Below are 6148 nucleotides of genomic sequence, written 5' to 3'. Positions count from 1 at the left end.
ACTCCACTTGGGCAATAATGCAAACTGTCCCTATTATTTTAGACTTCAGGACACCCATGGTTAGAAAAAAACAGAAGAGGAAAAGACAAACACCTTTGTATAGGCATGAGTACAGACACACACAGAGAGCCCTGTCATGCTGAAGGTACTGTGTTCTGTTGCTCAGCCCAGCTGATCCCTACTGTGGTTATGTGGACTGACTAACCCCAGTGGGGCAGTCCCAGCCTCCAGGGGCTTGGGGGATGGATTCGTACTGTTGAAGAGAGCAAGATGGTGTGCCACATACAGAATGCTATCTTCCCTCCTGTGCTGCTGTCTGTCATTGAACAGGAGCTCTCTGGCTCCTCCAGGTCTGAGCAGCCCATACCTGATGGGCGAGCACCAAAAAGCTCTGGAGATAGAGTGGCCCTTTTCTGACAGAAGAGGCTGGTAGGTGGCATCTAGCAGGGATCACACGGGGGTGTGCCTCACCGAACAGCAGTAACACAAACACATATGCTGAGGCAGGAGCATCCTTCCCTGTGCCTGAGGGGACACAGGCACCCACCTGATCCTGGATCCCTTGCTGGCAGTGGGGAAGCAGTACTGAGGCCGTTGGGTGTCGTGCTGCTGCTGGTGCAACTTGCTGCTGCAGGGATGGGGATGGAACAGGGCACAGAGCCACACAGGTGGCCTGGAGGGCAGCACAGGCACAGCCATGCTGCTGGGCTGTGCGGGAGCTCCAGGCAGCCCGGGCACCAGAACCTCACGTGAGACATCAAAGCGCCTGAGGTAGCACAAGATGCAAATGAGCAATACCTCAGAGCTGGTGCTTAACCACAGCCGTGCTTCTGCATGTGCTGTGGAATAACACGATGTTTCCCTTTTCTGAAGCTCCCTGTGTGAGCCCATGCCTTCTCCCACAGCGCCCTGTGGGGCTGGATTCAGGCTCGGCCTCAGCTGAGCTCTGCAGGGCCGTGAGCATTGCAGGTACCTCCAGATCGGCCCTGAGGTACAAGGACAGCACCAGAGAGCCATGGGTAGTACAAGGCTCTAGGGGTGCCTCTGCTGGCATTGCAGTAAGGGTGTGCTCCTGGTACCCCAACCCCTCTGTCCATCACAGTCTCAGAAATGGTCTCCCAACACCACTTTTGCTTCTAGTAAATGGGAGTATGTAGAAAACAATCAAAAGCATGGACTTACTTCATAGATCCTGCAGCCACTGGAGACCTCTTGGTGCACAGCCTGCTCTCCCTTTGTTCATGTTGTTGTTTGTTATTCTGTTGTTAAGCCTGGGCAAAGCTCCAAGATTATTACTCATGGAATCTTTCCGGGCCTTTGCTGGCTCATTCCTTAATGGTTTCCGACAATGACAACTGTAGAGGAAAAAAAACAGTGGATGCCCCTCAGAGCCTGCACTGCAGCAGGGGCTGGAATGAGCCCTTTCCCAGTGTTTTCTCAAAACAACCATCCGGTCCCTTTGGAAGCGTGGCCTCAGCCTCACGCTGCCCTCTGCCTTGGGCTGAAGTTGTGGACCAGGCTGACCTCTCGCCCGGGCACTGAGGGGACTGTAGGAGCATCTCCTGCCACATCTGTGGTATGGAGCTGCTGCTGCTTTCAAAACTGAAACCAGGGAGGGAAGAAAGCTAAGGATCCCTTTCAGATAGCAGAGCATGGAGGCATGTCTAAGGCATGTCAGGGCATGATAGCAGTGCCACCTGCCCTGCGCGGCTGAAGCAAGTGCATGCTGTACTCTGGCTCATTTACAGTCTGGAGAAATGGAGCTGTGAGTTGGGGTTGCTGCGTGAGGCTCTGCTTCCCTATGTGCTGCCCCAGTCCCTGCAGAAATCCCCCCAAGCCTCCCCTTGGCTCCATGGTGGCCGTGTGGGGCTGGGAGGCAGCAGCTAACGGTGATGCGTGGTGCACTCCATGGGGGGAATTCCTCAGCAGTTTAGCCACATCTTCACCCTGTCCCTATCTGTGGTTTTTCTGCTCATTTCAGATGTGAGTTTTCTATTTTTGAAGTACCTCATCTCACGTCCAATTCTCTCCTGGGATCGCTAGCCTGAAGCTCACTGCTTCATGTCTCTGCTGTGCCCTACTCCTACCTGGCTCAGAGTTTACCCAGTAAGCAGGTCTGGGGTTTTGCTGGGCACAAGAGTGCTACTTTTTCATTTGCTGGTTCCAGTGAGGAGTTGGTGGTGTCTCGGTAAATGAGATCTCTATCTTCGCATACATCTTCCTGTAGATTTTACGAGAGCTCTTTGTTTCAGACTCATCTTGGTGAGTCAGAGCACCGGGGGCAGAGACCCAAGGCAGCAGCCCCTGGCCAGGGACACCGGCCTCCAGCCATGTGCAGGGTGGGAAGCACTCCCCAAAGGCTGATGAAGAGATGACGTGGCTACAGGCCAGATGACTGGAGGAGATCATCTTTCCTGCTGTCACAACCATTGGCGTCACAGGCGTGAAGCTGGTAGCAGTGGCAGGGTTAGGGTTGGGGACATCAAGGGCAGGGGGCATACCCCAGTGCTGGCACAGACCTGAGAAGACAGGTTAATGGTGAGAACAGGCTCGAACCCACAACACCATCTCACACCCCTGTGCTGTGCATTACAGATACTGTGCTTGCAGATCTCTTTTTTTTTTTTTAAATAATACAGGAGGTTAATAGCCCTTTTCCCAAAGACAGCTGCACAGATGAGATGTGCTTCGCAGTGGGGTAGTAGAATCTTGGTGAAGCACTAAAGAAAAGAAAATCACATGCAAGCCTAACGGGAAGCAGTACTGCAACACAGAAGTGTGTCTGGAGTCCCTCACCGCTGGCAAGGACCTTTCAAAACATCCAAATTGTTACAGTTTGTATGGGATCACAGTGCTGTTTTCAGGAGCATGGGGACTGTGAGGGAAGGAGCTGTTACCTCAGCTGCACCTGGAGCACCTTGGCTGCTCTCCATGAGGACGATGTGGCTGACCTTATCAAGTTGATGTATGACAGAGCCATCACCATCCTACTGCTGCTACTCCCCGTGATCATGTCCTGTAGTTTATCCTCTCTTGGACCTTGCATGCAGTAAATGAGAGCACTAGTCTCAGAGAAAGTCAAGATCCAGTAACTCAAAGGAATTCATAATGCAAGAACCCGCAGGAAACCCAAGACAAACAAACTCATTTTTCTTGGATTCAATACCAACCAGGGCATGTGACGGTGCTGAGTAACCACAACTATAAGCACCAGCGAGCAACGCTGCTCCCCTGGGAGCTTACACGATTCCTTGCTGCAGCCACCTGCTGCAGAGGAGCTGGCTTCCCAGACAGCAAGTGCCTCCAGCAGCTTCCCCATGCCTGTGAGACTGAAAGCCAACCTCATCACTCGGCTGCCTCCCCCATGGCCAGATCACATCTCTGCATCAGTATCTAGCTGAGGATGGGATACTAATCTTTAGGAGCCTAGGACTGGATATGAGACTGTGAAAAGATGCAGGCAGCCTGCCTGCCTTCCTTGACCAGGGCTTCCCAAAGGTGGGTGATGCGATTAGGAATGACAAAGTTTGCTTCAACTGCTCGTTCGCTGGATAAAATGGTAGCTGGAGGAGTGCCAGAAAGTGCCACGGCTCTCTGGACATGCAAGGGGAGTTTTAGCACCCAAGTTCAGCTCTTAGCCAGGGACTGTTGTGTGACTGAGGCTGCTGTTTGGCCATGCAGCTGCCTGCAGACACACACTGCACCTGAACATTTCCAGCCAACACCGGCAATTCTGTTTCTTCCAACCTATATTCTGCACAAGTCATAGTGGTATTGATGATATCACTGGCTGGAGAGACATGACTGCGCCCTCTCCTAGCACTACGCAGATGACTCCACTGCATTATCAGCTGAACTTCTCTGGGATTTTTAAAAATTTTTTTGTTCAACCACCAATTACCTTCCCTCACCCCCCACAAAAACTTTGGCTTCTCAGCATAGTGCAGTAAAACAAACAAACAAACAACATATCAAATACTGGGAAGCAAAGCAGATCAAGAAGCAGCAGTTCCAACTCTCCTGCTGACCTGATGTAATGCCTTGGGGACAATGGGTTTAAAATGGACCCACTCACTCCAGTGTTACCATAGGAAAGCAATGCCTGCCAAGCAGGGCTGATGCATCACAACAGCCAGGTGTGGGTGTCCCATAAAAACACAGCGGCTTTATTTTCCGGTAGCAACCAACATCTCTATTCAGACCTACGCTGATTTTTTAGACAGCAATGTTGTCACTGATGAGGCATAACCGTAAATGCTACTCACCCATTATAACTATTATTGTGGTGCCAATCCTGCTGGGAGAAACACAAGAAGGGGAATTAGCAAAAAAAGGCTGGGAGTGTCTTGTGCCCATGTCTTGGTGAAGTGCTGTGTGAGCTGTCTGAGGTGTGATGGCATCTGGGACACAACAAGACCTCTCATGGGTACTTCCACACTCCACCATGCCACCTAGGGGAACACCAGCTGGAGGTAACCCTTGCAGCATGCTGACACTGCACCAGCCTGCTGGGCACACAGGTTCATAATGGTTCATAAATATGTCACACAGGGAACTCCTAAGGATGTGTGAAAGAGCAGACCAAAGTGTGATCAGACTTCCCATCACTCCCATCTTCAAATTGGGGCCAGAAGAAATGCCAAATCAACCAGAGCCATCAGAGCTGAGAAAGCCCCACTTGCACTACAGCTGCCTCCTTGCTTGCCTGCCGCCTGCCTTTGGTTGACCTAGTTGAGTCATGGGGAGACAGTGAGTGAGAGACATCCTGCGCTGTGGTTGTCACTGGCGCTGCCCTAAGGAGAACATGTGCCTGTCCCAGAGGGATGCTCCTGCCCTGAACAGATGGGCAAGCCAGGGCAAAGGGCTAGGGCAGGGCTGGCTCCAAGCCATGCCCATGACATGGCAGCCAGACCCCCCCCTCCTGAAGCTGCAGTCTGGTTTCTCTTCCTCTGGCCAGTGCAAGGAGCACTGATGATTGTTCCATTGGGCAAAGTTTGGAGGAGATGGCACAGCTGCAGGCACAGGCTGGGGAGGTGGAGAAGCAGCCCGGTCATGGGCAAACCCTGCAGGGACTTTGCTGAGTGCTATATCCAGGTCAGACAAGTTGAAGCAAGTTAAGGCATGCGCAAATGCTTTTCCTCCTCAAATCTCAAAGGAAATGCGTCCACGTGCCTCTGCACCACAGGTTGCTAAGAATAAAGGACCTCTATGGGATTCTGACTCTGTGTGCTTATTGGCTTGGCACAATGGGCGTGAACCAACTCCTAGCTCCTGCCCACAGGTCAGCCTGCCCGCAGGTCAGGGGTTCTGCATCACCTTGGTGTATTTGGCTTTTGCACTGACCCAACCGCATCCCAGCTCTTGTGGCTATGACAGCTGTTAATAAAAGAGCAGTTAATACAATACATGCAGCTCCTTCCCTGTTCCGGGCAGCAGGGGCAAAGGGAAGGAAATGCTATGAAACAAGACAACGTGGGCTCTTCTTCTCTTCCAGCTTTAGTGGGAGAGTTTGTGTTGGCAGGGGAAAGAACTCAGGGGAGTGAACTCTTCCCTTTTGCAGAGTGAGTAATATGTTGCAAAAGCTACTAAAATTAGAGCACTAAAAGAATGTCTAAAAATATCACATGGACTTAAAAAAAGCACAGAATCCCTGAGCACTACACAAGAAGGGGATAATTTACCAAGAAAAAGTTGTCATGAAATGCCAGAGTCATAACTCACCGTTCCTGTGGTCTCATGGTAAAAATACTCAACGGTCTTTCCGCTCAGTATCGGCGCAGGAGCCTGTCCTGAAGGCTGCAGCTATTGAAAAAAAATGGATGTATTGTTCAGTGTGTGTGTTCCAGAAGCAGCAGACAGAGAAGAACAGAGTACTGCTGGGATCAGACTCTGACATATCCCCAGGGCCCCTGCATCCGCCCCGAGGAGCGCAGCACTCTCTTGTCTGTCCAGAAAACACAAGGCGTGATCACTCAAAGGCACACAGACTTGCTATGGAATGCCAAGAAGAGCCTTTGGGGATCGTGTAGGGCTTATCGTGGGATGTCTGTGGGAAGAACAAGGAGAAAGGGAGGGACCAGTGCAGTCTGGGGAGGAACAAGCATGGAAAAACAGGGAAAAAGGACAAAAAGGGCACTGGGGTGCTGCT

General features: G+C 51.5%; 1 long non-coding RNA gene across 13 annotated transcripts in view; it reads right to left on the bottom strand.

Annotated features, from left to right (window-relative positions):
• LOC122160617 overlaps positions 1 to 6148 on the bottom strand; it is a 115841-nt gene that overhangs the window by 6384 nt on the left and 103309 nt on the right. For 9 of the 13 annotated variants that reach the window (XR_006168906.1, XR_006168913.1, XR_006168915.1 and 6 more), the window contains exons 2-4: positions 5722 to 5802; positions 4266 to 4294; positions 1183 to 3039 (exon numbers count right to left, since the gene is read on the bottom strand). This is a non-coding gene — a long non-coding RNA (uncharacterized LOC122160617). The remainder of the gene's footprint in view (positions 1 to 1182; positions 3040 to 4265; positions 4295 to 5721; positions 5803 to 6148) is intronic. The other 4 variants (XR_006168918.1, XR_006168910.1, XR_006168914.1 and 1 more) reach the window with 4 other exon arrangements.

Source organism: Centrocercus urophasianus, unplaced genomic scaffold (assembly GCF_019232065.1).
Source record: "Centrocercus urophasianus isolate 14NV4802_14NV808 unplaced genomic scaffold, USGS_Curo_1.0 seq_18, whole genome shotgun sequence".
Taxonomy (NCBI): Eukaryota; Metazoa; Chordata; class Aves; order Galliformes; family Phasianidae; genus Centrocercus; species Centrocercus urophasianus.
The sequence above is the reverse complement of the archived record's forward strand: the minus strand, read 5'-3'. Positions and strand labels throughout refer to the sequence as shown.